Source organism: Nematostella vectensis, chromosome 6 (assembly GCF_932526225.1).
Source record: "Nematostella vectensis chromosome 6, jaNemVect1.1, whole genome shotgun sequence".
Classification (NCBI taxonomy): domain Eukaryota; kingdom Metazoa; phylum Cnidaria; class Anthozoa; order Actiniaria; family Edwardsiidae; genus Nematostella; species Nematostella vectensis.
The window spans coordinates 8442403-8454773 of NC_064039.1; the positions used below are offsets into that span (position 1 = coordinate 8442403).

Consider the following 12371-nt stretch of genomic DNA (forward strand, 5'->3'; position numbering starts at 1 on the left):
GTGAAGAAGCCGCGTATCTGACAAACCTCCTTGCGGGCACCGACCACTTACTTAACTTCGAGCATGCCGACGGGGCTCATCTGATCCAATACAAAGACGGTGTCCGGCGCTCACAATGGTACCATATCAGGGCCTTCGTCTTGGCGTACACAAACATAGCGTTGCGACGCATGTTGAGGCGGATCCCTCGCGAAGACGTCCTCCGAGTGTGCACAGATGCCATATACGCAAAGGCGGTGCCCAGTGGTGTGAAGCTCGTGGAGCGAAATCCGAGGTATTGAGAGTGGCGCCACAAGAAGCCTGGGTACGAGTGGCGACCCGAAGCGGCTTGGGGTCCGAAGAGCGGGGTGCTTGGCTAGGGAGCCAAGTCTGCCGTGCGATCTAGTGGCCGCAACCTCTGCAAGGATGTATCTAGCCGGCCAGGGAGGATCGGGGAAGACCGAGTGGGCGGTGAGCATGTTCCGCGGCCGCAACGTGGTGGTGCTCACCCCCGAGAACGACCTTGCCCACGACCATCGCAACAACCCGCGCCTCGCGTGCGCGGGGCGCGCTCAAACCTACCACCACTACCTCTGCATACCAGCGGAGAAGCCGATAGAGGAGTGGAGATCTTCCGAGCTGGGGAACAAACTCGACCGTCTCGCAGAAGTAATCATCATTGACGAGTGCTGTAAGGTACAGACTAAAGTGCTACGCGCCATCCTAGGGTATCTCGCCACGCGGCCGTGTCAGGTAGTGTGTTGTGGCGACTATGGGCAGGTCCTGCCCTGGGGAGATAAAGAGGGGCCTCACGATATGCTCAAGGAGTGGGCACAAGGGAACATCCGCTGGTTCGAGTCCGACTACCGCTGCCTGTGTGAAAACTGCGGAAAGCCGTACAGTACATGCGACTGTGGCTCTGCCGCGCCCTCCTCCAGGCTCCACGACATAAAGGGCCGGATTTGGTGTCAGCCAGATTCCCAACAGCTTGAGGTGTTTCGAGAGGAGTGGGATGGGGTGGCGTTCGACGCGGCGATCGAGCAGGCCCACCCAAGCGATATGTGGGTGTGCTCGACCAACAAGATGGGGCCCTTGTTCAGCAGCGATTGGTAGAGCACCACAGGAAAAACTACCCCCGATTGCCAGCAACCATCCGCTTTGACCCCGATCCCAGCATCGCGCATCGTTATCGCAAGCAAGGGCGGCCGGTGCCCGTGCCAGGCAAAAGGGGTGAGAAGGTCGACGCGTACAAAGGCACGGTAGTCGAGGTTCCTCTCGACGCGGTCTTTAACGGGCTTCCCCTCGAGTGGAAATACGCGGGCTGGGGGACGGTCCACCGGGTGCAGGGCAAGACTATCCAGACTCCAAGACGTCTGTTTATCGTAGACCACAGCTTAGAGGGTTGGATCACGAATGCTGTATACACCGGCATCTCCCGCGTGCGGCTCGCCGACCAGATAGTCCGCGTGATCCCCCCCCCCCCCCGATAACACCCCCGGTGCCTTGGTTCCCACAGGACTTCAGGCTACGCCCAGTGAAGAGCTCATTATAGCGCGAATCAAGCGATACGCTATAGACGACAGGCAAAAGGGTCGCACAAAGTACGTGCCCTGGCTCAGCCCGTCGGACCTCCACCCCGTGGTTTGTTAGGAGCCTTGTGGTAGCACCCTTGAACTCCGTGTCGTCATCAACCATGAGGACTTTAGGCCCTGTGAGAGGTCCCTCTGCATAGATGCCAGCGGGTTCGCGGTAGACGACGGCCGGGCTCTTAGTCCTCAGTGGGCGGGCGGCTTTATATCGTGAAGCAACGTCAACGACAGTCAGGGCATACTTGTACCCGCGGTCGGTTGGCAAGAATAGCAGGTCCGACTGGTGGATACGGTTTGGTATCTGCTCCGAGAAGTGGGCGTAGGTAGTCGGAGGAGGGGGTGTCTGTGTGTAGCCCCCGACGGACTGCGAGCTTACCTACTTGCGCACTCGATCTTTGGAGGCTGAGCCTTTGGGAAGTTTGGCGTGCAGAGCGGTCACTCCCTGGAAGCCGCCTCTGGCGTAGTATATAGGACGAAGGAACGCATCGAGTTCTTCGTCGGACATGCGCTTGATGTTACGGCGGGGCATTACGTGTGTATACGTATACGTATACGCGATGCATTGCAATGCGTTGCAACACATGTATCAGTCTCCAACAGGCGTTTGCCGTCTGCTACGCCTTCGGCGTACGTGCATACGCACTGCTGCGCGAACTCGGTCTGCAATCATCTTATACGCATATGCATGCGTATACGCGCAGCATGGAAAAAGGCCGCCCAGACGCAGCGCAGAAACACGTTTCAACGGCAGCTACATCACAGCGAGCGGCTAGCTGCGTAGCCGATGGCAAGAGCGCCGGCGCCAATGTACGCCAACTCGGCGTTCTTCTGCGTTTTGCTGGGGATGTAGTAGTCGGACAGCTCGGGGGCCCGCATCGACTCCAGGGATTGTTTTGGCCGGGTCTGGTTGTAGAGTTTGAGCGCGTAGTCAGTGTCGGTGAAGTTTTGCTTTGCAAGGGACCCTCTCTCGCGACTTTAAACTTGCCAATCGAGGATTTTTTGTCGCCGCTGTTGGTAGCGTCCATAGTCTTGTTGGTATTTCTTTAGGGCCTTGTCGTGCCTCTCCTTCTCAGCTAAGGCATGGCTCTCATCGTTCGGCAGGAACTTTGCGAGGTAGTTGCCACCAACGAATGCAGTCGCGTTTAGGACGGCGCCGCCAACCAAAATCGCGATAGAGGCCATCGAGTACGTTTCACGTGCGCACACTTCACGTGCTGTTTGCATGCCTTCGGCGGCGCATGCGCATGAATTGTGCAAAGCACGCACGAGTCTAATACGCAGCCTACGCACGCCACAGTACACTACTACATGGGCAGGATCTTCTGGCCCTCAAGGTAACCCTTCAAAGGGACAGCACCTGCAACGGCGGCAGTCATTTTTGCGTAGTTCATGGCGTTCGCAGAGGGGTCTTTGGTGAAGTCCTCGGGTAAGACCTTGCGCCCAACCCAGCCGATACCGGCGACGAGGCCGGTTATGACTGCGGCGTCGGTGATGGTCTTTGTAATCTTGCTCTGCTGCGTCGTCGACATTATATATGCGTACACGCGTTATATGCACGGACGTGCGGATATGGGTGGGGCCCTCGTGTCTAAATGTCTGCTTACTCCATGGATAACAGCCGAGATTTGCATTGTCCGGGAGCGCGAAGCGCTGTCGCCGGAACGCGATCCTTGGTCTGCTGTGCGGCCGCCAGCGGGGCGGGGCGGCCTTGCGGGCGGAGTCACGTCGTCGGTACCTTCGGTACCATGCGGATCGGTAGCTCGCTGGTTAACAGCTGGTGTACGAGTGAACGCGGCAGCTAGCTCCCGCCTGCGTGTGTAGAGGCCGATCAATGACACTAGAAGACCAGCGACCCCGATAACCGAGCTAGCCGATCAAGCAGAGTTGTTTTCCGGGACTGGTGTGTGTGCCGAAGGCATCTTCGGCGCGTGCAAGCCCTCGCGTCCCTGCGGCTCGCTCGGCCCCGGGGCCACTGGCGACTCAACGTGTTGCACGACACGAAATGCCTCTTTCTTCGCTCTGTTAATTTGGTTCCACTTTGCCAAGCGCCTTCCGGCTTCGACTCGTCCAGGGTGTTTAGGTCGGGTCGCGGGTGGTTTGGGGCTCGTGATTCTCTCCGCCAACGCCGAAGGCGTACGTGCAGGTTATTGATGATGCTCATCAGCAGCTTGTTTGCCAGGTTCCGCTGACGTTCCGGCAGGCTGGGCACTAGTACTTCCTTGAGGGTCCTCCATTTGTGTTGACACGCGGTGTCAACTACTTGGTACCAAGCGGTAGAAGAAGTGGCAAACTTTCAAATGAACGTCTGCTCTGGGATGGCAGACTCGTCACTGTGCGTTTGCTGTTCCGGCAGGCAAACCACTGGTGAGTCCGCGACTGCTAACTCGTGTTGACACCGTGTGTCAGCGCTGTGCGGAGCGAGAATCGCGAGTTTCTCCCTCGCGTCTGCTATCTCAGTCTGCTCAACTCCGGTTGCCGTTCCGGCAGGCTGCGTCGAGCATCCCAACGACTCAACGGCCGGGAGGACGGCGGCGCCCCCCTCAAGAAGACTCTCAAAGTATATGTGGGCACACACACGTTATGCCCTAGGGCGGTGGTTACCGTTCAACTAGGGCGATGGTATAAGGGTGACGCAAGCAAAACTCTAACTTCGAGAACTTTTTCGTCTTGAGGGCCTTCATGTATTCTTTCATCTTCTCTTCTGAGAGCTCCGCGCCGTAGTCATGCAGGATAGCTTTCATGTCCGCCTTGCTGGGTGTATAGAAGACCACCAAGGCCGCGATGTTCTCACGGAACGGCTTCGTGATGCTGGTGAGCTGCTGCGTGATCACCCACACGCTAATACCCACGTGGCGCGCGCTGAACGCCAAGCTGACGAGCTGGTCACAGCGCCTCTTTACGTCTTTCGAGGCCGCACAGTCGTCGAGTATGATTAGCATATTAGTGCCTTCGAAAAGAGCGGAGACAAACCTCAGCAGTATGTCGATCTGACCCGCCTCAGGTGCGATGACATACAGACGATTGTCGCCCTCGCCGAAGCCGTCGTATGTTTTGTTGTAGACAAAGGTAGGGCACATGAGTACGATGTAGTAGAACATGCCCCGGAAAGGGCCGCGCAGCCGGTCCACTACGAATTGGGTCTTCCCGCATGACGTCGGGCCCACGATGAGAGCGTTAAATGGGATGTTTTTCGGGTCCATACCGCTTCGCGCAGAAACACGCTCCGGCGTATGTGCTCAGTATTGTATGGACTGTAGCTGTCCGTTCATAAGGTTCATTTGAGCGTCGGCCACCTCAAACACGTGACAGTTTACGGTACCCGTGCCGCTTGCCGTGCGTTTTATCTCGAGGTGCACACCGTCGCGGGTATTGACCAATCGGAGACCACCCCCATGGATAGCACTGTCGTCCGTCGTTCGAAGGTCGAACCACAGAGCAAACTTGTTATCGCCATAGAACGACTCGGGGCCGATTGCCGGGGCGGCGGGCGCTCCGCTGTGCCCCCCCCCCCCCCCCCCGGGGAGGGGCGGACGAACCGCCTTTTCGCCTCCCTCCAGAAATCCGTGGGGCGCAGCCCCTGGCTGAAGACCTTGTTTGGCATGCCGTCGATTGTAACGCGAACGCTCTGGATGTCGGGGTACACGAACTTCTCAGAGTCGCGAGCCCCTGCCGTGTATGGCTCCACAAAGAGGAGCAACAGACCACTCATAGACCTTCGCGGCAGGTTGACATTCTCGTTGATTATGCTGTCCGTCCCTTTGCTAATATGGAAGGTCTTGTGAAGGTTCACTTGCTCGTAGAAGAACGTTGTGCCGTTTTGGTAGGCGGCGGCTGCAGACCGGGCGAGGTTGTCGTCTCTCAGGCTTTCGTACTCCAGCTCTAGATTTTTGATTCCATAGGATAATTTGGTAGCATCGCTTCCGACTACTACCTGGTCAACCGCTGCGAACGTGATCTTGAAGAGCAGCGCCTCGGAGAGCGCCCTTGGGTACAGCACGCCGTGGTCCGTCAGCAGAGAATGGTCTAGCAGGATGGTGTACCTCGCCCCGTGGGCGGCGTTTAGAGCGTTCTCCTTGGCGTTACTGGTCGCTTTATCGCCAGCCTTGGAGCGAAGCTTGCGCATGTTTTCTTACTGTATGCCCTGCTCCAGGCGGTCCTCTCTCTCGACCTTGGACAGGTAAAGCTCCTCATACGTCTTGAAGACGTCGTAGCGGTTGGTGTCCTGGAGCGTTTCTCCTGCAAACGTGATTTTCAGGCGGCTCACGAGATTTCGGCCGACGTTGTTCACGACGGTATTATTTGCATGGCCTGAGACGGAGAGATCGAGACCGACCCTCAAGGAGCCAGGCACGAGCTTGACGCCTTCCCATAGCTTTGGGACCGCCACATATAGCGTCTCGCCTGGGGAGGCCGTCGACGGGTTGAGAGTGACCCGGTGAACAGTTCTCTAGGCTTTCAACCCCAGAGGAGTTCTGGGTGTTCGCTGGGGGTGGAGTTTATCGCTGACTGACATCGTATACGTATATATACTATATATACATAAAGTACGAAGCCGCGTGGCTATGGTGCGGACTGTTAGACATGTCTTATATAGCATAGCACGGGTTATGCGCACGCATCATGGGTGATGTTGACGTTGACATTGACGATACCTTGCCGGGTGCGTCCGCCGATCGCGGGGCGGGGGACGACGAGACGACGCCCCTTATCTCGTTTGACCCCGACGATGGGGAGTCGATCCCAATGACGAGCACGTCGTCGCGTACGCATGCTGCGCATAGCATGGCTACGCGAAGCGCAACGCAAACTGCCGGAACGGCAAGCGCTGAAACCTCGTTCATCACAGAGGGTGCAGCGACAAGACTCGGTCTCCATTCCCTAAGGGAGGAATACCCAGTTCTTAACAAGAATCTGATACGGTTCCAGTCAGACCGGAGGGGAAAGTTGCTAATACAGGTTCGCAACCTCGACAAAGGAGGTTGGTCTAATCCAAGGCAGCTGTTCAACGCGGACGGGAGCGTCCGACAGGACGTTGCAAATCTGAAAGGCTTCAAGCTGGCGATGGGGTCCGTGGCAGAGATAGACGCGGTCATCCAGGAGAACACAGAAAGGGTCCAAGAGCTGCAAGGGGTGGTAGCCACAGACAGGGAGACCATCGACGACCCTAACACGTCAGAGAGTAGCCGCCAAGAGGCCCGTGAGCGCAACGAGGAGAGGCTGTCCGAGATTGACGAACTAGAACGCGAAAACCGAGAGCTCGAGAACCAAAAGCCGCTAAAAGAGCGCATCAAAGCCATCTTCAAAAAGCACGGCTTTACCGTCACCGCTATCGGGTTGGCCGTAGCGACGACGATCGCGGCCATTGTGACGTCGCTCGGCAAGTCGCTCTCCTCCGTGGCCAGAGGGGTCGGTAACGGTCTTAAGGCTATCGGAAAAAAGCTAGGCGAGCTTCTCCCTGGGCTAGTAGGCAGCATCGCGAACTTCGTGTTTAAGGCTGCAGGAGAAGCGGTGAAATTCCTTGGCGAAAATGCGTGGCTGCTCATTCTAGCCGTAGCCGCGTTCCTGGTTCGTCGAATGCAAAGCAATCATCGGAACAAGTAATACGCCGCGGCCACCGCGAGTGCCGACAACCCCGCCTTGAGGGCGGTGTGGTCACTTTTTTCGCCCGTTCCGGCGGCAGTCATACTATGCGCAGCGTGCGTACGTGGAGAGGGGGCAGGGGCGGCGCCCTCTGCGTGCACTTTCGCAGGGGCGGAATCCTTGCTTTGCCGCCGGGACGGCACGCGGTCAATCCCAGGGTCAGTCACGTGTTGCACCCTAGGATGCCCACCGGCCATGTTATGAGCACCGACTGGCTTTGTCTCGGTGTTCATCGCGTTTGCGCCGAGCGTCATGGAGTCCGTGGCTTTTTGCAGCTTATTGTTGTAGCCCACGACGCTTTGCGTGTTTATCACCAGATCGCTCGGCATCAGCCACACTCCTGGTGCGACCGCAAGACTCAGCCTCACCTTGGCCTCCTGCACGGCTAACTGGTACCTTTGCACGCTTTGAGCGATGTCGTTTTCTATGATCGCGTCTTCAAGCAGCTTCGTGAACTCCGCCTGCGCCTCCATGGCCGGCCCACCGGCCCCCGCGATAGAGGAACGGACGTTTACCTGCGCGCCAAGCACTGTGTAGACGAACGCCTCGACCGAGCGATCGAGTCTTCCTAGCCCTGCTTTTGTCAGCCCCTCACCTTTGGGAGGCGCAAACCAGCTATATTGCACGCCCCCGTGGTCGTCGTTGCGTATGTAACCCACCTGCTTTCCACTATTGTACGTCCCACCTTCGTCGCTAAACAGATTGAGGTGGCTCGGGTACTCGTCCGCCGCCGTGTCGTAGCCACGGATCACGTGCACGTTGCGATACCCCTCCCCCGGGTAGAACACAAACACATCGCCTAGCCCGTGGTTCCGCCCGCCTTTCCATCGGAAGTCCGGCTTACGCGGCAAACCGAACTCTATGCATAGACGCTCGAAAGCGGCCTTCTTGTAGGGGTTACCTTTTTGCGTGAACGGGCTGTCGCCAGGCAGGGGGGCGCCGAGCTCGTAGAGTATCCTCCGGGTGGTAAAGTAGACGTGAAACCTTAGAAATCCCCTGATGACGGAGGGGAGCGTGGCGAAAGTGGGGTCAGTTAGGGACACCCCACATCTGGCGGTTGCGCACCAGACCGCAAAGTTGAGTTGCTGTGGCAAGTACCCATAGGAAGGCTCCGATAGCCACCGGCGAGACTCCTTGGCGGACTTGTGCGTGACTACTGTCTCTTTGAATGTGTCTCGGACCCTAGTCGTGAATGGTTTGTCCTCAGCCACGTGTATCTCCAACTGCGTGAGTAGTGGGGTGATGTCTGAGGCCGTGCTCTCAACGGGGGTCGCGGGCACGGCGTAGAGCAGCTTTTGCGCGAGGGTCAGAGACCTAGGGAAACCGGTTTTTGCGCGTTTGACTTGTTCGGCTATAGCGTGTTTGATATGTTCGCTAATAGAGGCTCCCGCCGCAACTGCCGCCTTCTTCGTCTCCTCCTCCTCCCTTCGGGGAACCGCCTCCTCGTTCAGCATCCGCCAGCCTTCCCAATCCATGCGCAGCCCTATTAAACACGAAGGCGGGCTATGTTCAACACAATGGTGGTCCTACATGCTGTGTTCACCGAAGGCGAACTGACGCTCTTTTTCGAGCAGCCGATAAGGCGCCCACGCTTCGTGGCGATCCGGCAGTGCCCGCTGTTTAACAGCTGGTATAATCTCGAGCGGGAGCATCAGATAACGACCATAGCCTCCCTCCCGCCCATTGCTACTCTGCCACCCGGACACCACACGGCCGAGTCCATCGTGGAAACGATCAACCGCGCTGAAAGCAAGATTCTGATAGCGAAGCTGGATCCCCTCACCGGGAAGATCGCGCTCATGTCCAAAGGCGTTGCGTTCCTTAATGCCGAGCTTTGCGCACTATTTGGCCTAGAGGCTAAAAACGATCAGTTGGGGGGGCGGGGCCTCGCACTGCCCGTGGGGGCCCCCACTTAAGGTGGCTTTGCCGAAAATAGAGGCCCTCTACATCTTCTGCGATATCGTAGACCGCACGCAATGCCTCGCCTTAGACGAGCCTTCAAACGTTCTCGCTTGCCTAGAAACCCGCAGAAGGCCGCACGAGAAAGTCGTCTATGGGCCCGATATCCCCGTTTGTGTCGCAGCATCTTCCTCTGAGTTTGTCTCGAGTATCCGAATATGGATCACTGATGACCGCGGTAGACGGGTGGACTTTAAGGGCAAGCCTGTTCGCCTCGTATTAGAGCTAACCTAGGTCCGACATAACAAGCATGGCAAACAGCGACGTTAGCAGCGGTGCCACATACCCCTCGCTTCCCAGCGTCTGCCCCCCGAAGGGTACGCACATGACGCCCACCGCTCTGGCAAGCATCGGCGGCGACGTGCAAAGCTTCCGACTCCAGAAAATATGCGACACTCAGGCGGTTCTAGACAACGAGATAACGCATCATCGACAGGTGCGGAAAAAGTATAAGCGCACCTTCGCCGTTACCCATGCTGTGTCTGTGGCATCCGGCATCGCTGCAGGGGCGCTTTCCAGCGCCGGGGTGGGGGTCTCTTTGAGTGGGATAGGGGTTCTGATCGGCGGTCCGCTGGCAGGGGTCGCTGGGCTGGTCGGTGTCGTGGGCGCGGGCGCGGGGGTAGTCTCTAGGGGTCTTACGAGCAAGGTGGCTAAACACGAAGACACGATGGTTTTAGCGGAGAGTAAGAAAAACTCGATCAGCGAGCTGGTCTCTAAGGCTCTGCAGGACGGGCATATCTCAGACAAAGAGTTTCGGCTAATACTTCGGGAACAAGAGAGATACTACGCGCTCAAGGCCGCTATCAGAGCTCGACACGGCCTCGCACCGAGTGATAAAAAAAGCAGGAAAGGGCCCTCCCTGGAGACACGCGAAAAGATGAAAAAGAGGCTGCGAGACTATCTTACGTTCTGTAATCAACATCACCCAATCAGAATCCGCTATTTTGCATACGTCATTCGCCTCTTGCTGGCTGCCTGGGATGTCGCCGACTTGTACTGGTTTTCATTGGATTGTACCGGTTGCATTTTCTTAGCGAATCTCCGTGATTTTAGGGAATTTTATCGAATTTTAGTGATCAAATCAAAATGACCTCCAAGAAATTTGTTGTTGTGGAGTGGCTGAACAACGCAGAGGATCGTTGCGAGTTAACAGTTCTCAGGGGAAGTGAAGTTTTGCGCCAGGGTGGTTTGGTATCGGTGGTATTCATTGCATTGCAACAGATAACACACCAAGACTTTAGGAGGCAGAAGTGTTGCAAAACTTCGGTAAGTCGAAGTTAGGCTTTTTTTTATCGTTTTACTTTATAAAATAGAGACCTTACGCAAGGACGTCCTGACAGCGCATGTAGAACGCGAAAATAGGAAAATGCCGTTCTAGATTTGCCGTCGCGGACGACACGCCGTGTTGTGTGAGAAGTTCGTGAGCGCGCGCGCCATTCTTGATGCCGTCCCGTTCTTGCGTAAGGTCGCTAATATAATAATAGAACTAAGCAACGGTAGCGCAGAGAATATTTCGGGTATTCAGTCTGCGTTCCTACGGTATTTCTCCTCATGCTCACATTCGCATTGGCTTTTGTTTCTTGAGGAACGTCGATGCTATTATCTTTTGCGGCATTGTCTGGCTCGATTTTGGATTTCTTTCCTCCTCGATTTGTAAATACTCTTGCTTTTGGTGGCGGACGTTTGGAAGCACAAGCAGCTTTACAGTTCTAAACTACGGAGTACATTCTTATAAAAGCATGAAGTATTTGAACCCAGGGCGACGGTAGACCTCGACGGCGTTTCGTTCTATTTTGTAACGCGCCGTAAGAAGTAAGAGCGTGCAGCACCTCTGTATAATGACTTCAGTGCTAAAACTCGGAGCAATTTCAGAATAATATCTCAACTTGCAGTTTTTTTATTTGGATTTCAGACTCACAGCGCAAGGCAAGCAGTTTGAAAACGAGCTTCTTGAGGGAGGCAACGACAGCGTTGACCGAGGTAACATTATAAGAATAGGAAAATCCACAGAATATTAAATGCATTCTTCGCATCGAATGTTTGTGTTAGTTAATTTACCTTCACACAATTGATAATACTTTGCTAAAATAGTATATTAGTGTTAATGTAATGTTATATACCTAGAAGTAACGTAAAGTAAACACTTAAGGATAATGTAGACCCGGGCGGTAATTACCCCAATCGTCCCGGCAAAACGCGCTTAATTTTTTATAGGTTTACAAAGATGTTCCTGCAGAGGATCAGCCCAGTCCAGTGGTACGTCGATAAAACGTCAAACAAACAATATAACCGGAACAGAGAACTCGTATAGACTATATACATGCCTGATTGCTTATACACCGATTTTAGCTGTTTTCAATTAATTGTTCAATTTATTCTTTACAGTCACAACAAAAGCAGAAAATTAAATATCTGTCAAAGCCCCTGGAAGGGGTGAAGAGGCTCCTGTCAGACCTCTTTACCGAAGAAGAGCTCATGCGGTGCACACTGAAGGGGAAGGGAAGGTCCAGAGGGATGCCCTGGACCAGCAACAAGATGCAGATAATTTATGGTAATTCACAACAGTGCGAGAAATGCAGAAAGGTATCACTTACTTAACAGCAACTAACATTATTTTCGCAGGTGCAATGAGGGGAAATTACGGAATGACTGATGAGAAAATGGACCAGCTGATTAGAAATCAGCAAAAATCCTTAAAAGACAAAACCAAAAAAGTCTTCAGTAAAGCTAAGTGAAATGTCCATTGTTGGTGTAAAATGTCCGCTTTAGTAGGTTTTTTAATCATAGAGATATTTTAGCTTGCCTTGCACTTTTTGTTGTATACCAACTTTTTGTCGAATTTGGTTTTGTCTTTTAACGATTTTTGCTGATTTCTATAACGTTATAGAAGTCACTGTTCACGTTGTATCCGAAAATTATAAAGTTGATTATCAAATTTTGAGATAATTGTAAATTTGTTCTGTATTCTAAAAATAAAATTATTTGCTGGAAAATATTGCTAGCTATTTGTAATAAATTGCCGGATATCCAAGAAAAGCGTATAATATTCTGCAAAATGACAATATGTCAATAATAATAATAATAATAATAATAATCGTTTATTCATACTTTGTAGCATAAGCTAAATTAGCTAAATTAGCTAAATTACAATTTCCTTCAATTCCGAAAAATCTAATAACATCCGATTATGCATTCACTAAAATC

The 12371-nt window shown here is 54.1% G+C and overlaps 1 long non-coding RNA gene across 1 annotated transcript; it reads left to right on the top strand.

The window, feature by feature from the left end:
- The first annotated feature begins 10685 nt into the window (after positions 1–10685).
- On the top strand, positions 10686–12160 carry LOC125567946. The gene is made up of 3 exons (XR_007311921.1): positions 10686–11147; positions 11382–11423; positions 11790–12160. It is a non-coding gene; the product is annotated as an uncharacterized LOC125567946 (long non-coding RNA).
- The last annotated feature ends 211 nt before the right edge of the window (positions 12161–12371 follow it).